Consider the following 2,257-nt stretch of genomic DNA (forward strand, 5'->3'; position numbering starts at 1 on the left):
TCTACTTATTTAACTAAAAATATTTTCCACTGACTTTATGTTTAACATAAAAAGTATCAATTTTAGCAACACGCGCTTGCAGGTTATCGACGCTTAGCTATGCAACAAACTAAGATTTGGCGGCAGCTACAGCACTACAGCAAACTACAGCAACTACGGCGACACTACAGCAAATTATCTCACACATATGTAAACCTTTTATCTTACTCTAGCGCGTGTCGCAGTGATTATAAGGGTGCCGAATACTTTCTCACTCGCACTTATACATCGTTTTTATTCAGGCATTGGGCTATATATATATATATATATATATATATATATATATATTACTGATATATCTCATTAATTAACTCCATTAAATTCCCAATAGTTGCCATTGTTTTCTCAGTATTGACGATTTTCTACCTCTTGAATGTAGTATTATACCTATTGATCCGTTATTAGGCTTTTGACGATTTATCAGCCTATTGATTGATTTATTAGTGATAAGGTAGGGATTTTTAAAACATTTCAACAACTCATAATTTATTTGTTATACTTTTATTGTATTAATTTAAAATATATGTTAAAATTAACTGTATTCATTGTCAGTGTGTATTTATCTTATGGTGAGTAGCAGTGGCGAAGACTCCACACTAGGCGATTATTTAAGGCCTACATTCTTAAGAAAAATATTTTTAATTGTATATTGACATATTTATATACCTAATCGCTTGATTATTTTATATTCTATAAAAATATTTTAATTTGCCAACGACAGATGTCGTATATTGTAGGAATGTATTAAGTATACAGATTACAAAACAATCTGCAAAGGTTTAAAAAGATATACCACAGCACGTGATCTGTCTTAACGTAAATAAATGTTGGATTATTTGTCAAGGAATTATGATATTTTTTCATATGGACTTTACGTCACGTAACCTCAGTCCATCGAATTAAATGAAATATGGTAGGCAGTGGCGCACCCAGGGGGGGGGCAAGGGGCCCTGGCACCCCCCAAAAATGAAAATTATCAGAATGATTTTAAACATTGAAATTGAAAGACAATAAATTTAGCCAATAAAAATTTGGGCTTAGACAAATAAAAACACGACAAAAAAAATGATTTGTAATAATTCTCCAGCACCCTTTTTTGAAAAATTTCTTACATTTTAATTTCTAACACAAAAATTTCGAAACACTAATGTCAGGTTTTTTTAGAAACCCAATCCCTAATGGAACTGTCAAAAAATTCTCGGTGTCCACCCGAATTTCAGAGTGGTGTAGGTCATGGCTGGGGAGGGCTGACAGGGCTCTAGTCTGGGGGCCTGGGCTGTGGGGGGCCCGGTGTGTCGGGTTGAACAGATAAGTGAAATAAACACACGTCATAAATTAGCTATAATAGTAAAAAGCGCTATTATACTTCATGGCCATGAACATTTTCAATTACTGATATAATTTTGCAATATATTTTTTGATTATTATGTGTCAATACTCGACAGCTCCATTATTAAAGTAGATGTGTTAAAAATCGCCAATAATTCACTGTATTAGTACCCTTATTTTGAACTAAAACACAATTTGAAAAACGTTAATGTAGTGTTTCACACTGCCTTTAATCTTAGCGGTAGGTAGAGGGCCCCCCAAATATCTTAGCCTAAGGGCCCGCTTCGAGATATGGGGACCATGGTGTAGGTACACCGAGTGCAGTAGACAAAAGACCGATAAACAAGAAATTAGGCTGTGAAGAAGAAAAAGAGCCTATAGGACTAATTTACATTCTCCTCCTTGCCTCCCCCCCCCAATATTAAATCCTGGGTGCGCCACTGATGGTAGGCTACTATCGCAGAGCCTAAATCGCATAATACTGTTGTCATGACTGCACTTTTAGTGTGTCGTTGTCATTTATTAGTAGTAACATCGTATTATCTTCTTATTTCTCGTAGGTATACCTGACAAGTGTGCTCAGATCTCCACAGTTACCTCTTTCCAAAAGTCACCATTCGCCACTGGTGAGTAGGTAGGTACACATAATGCCTGAGGGCGAAACCCGATAAAACGACTTAAATGGAATAGTACAAAACTTAAATCCATTATAATTTACAAACAACTAACCAGCGCCATATTCTGTAAATTGTATTATTAGTTCAACGAAAACAAATAAGTATAACTGACAAAGTTTTGTGTGCACTATTTATGTTGTATCTTAACAGCGTACCTCCACTCTTCGCCACTGATATATACATAACTACGAGCGTCGAGCATGGAATCTACT

The sequence above is a fragment of the Rhyacophila brunnea genome, unplaced genomic scaffold (genome assembly GCF_057557595.1).
Source record: "Rhyacophila brunnea isolate RB1 unplaced genomic scaffold, BYU_Rbru_1.0 scaffold_3, whole genome shotgun sequence".
In the NCBI taxonomy this organism is placed as follows: Eukaryota; Metazoa; Arthropoda; class Insecta; order Trichoptera; family Rhyacophilidae; genus Rhyacophila; species Rhyacophila brunnea.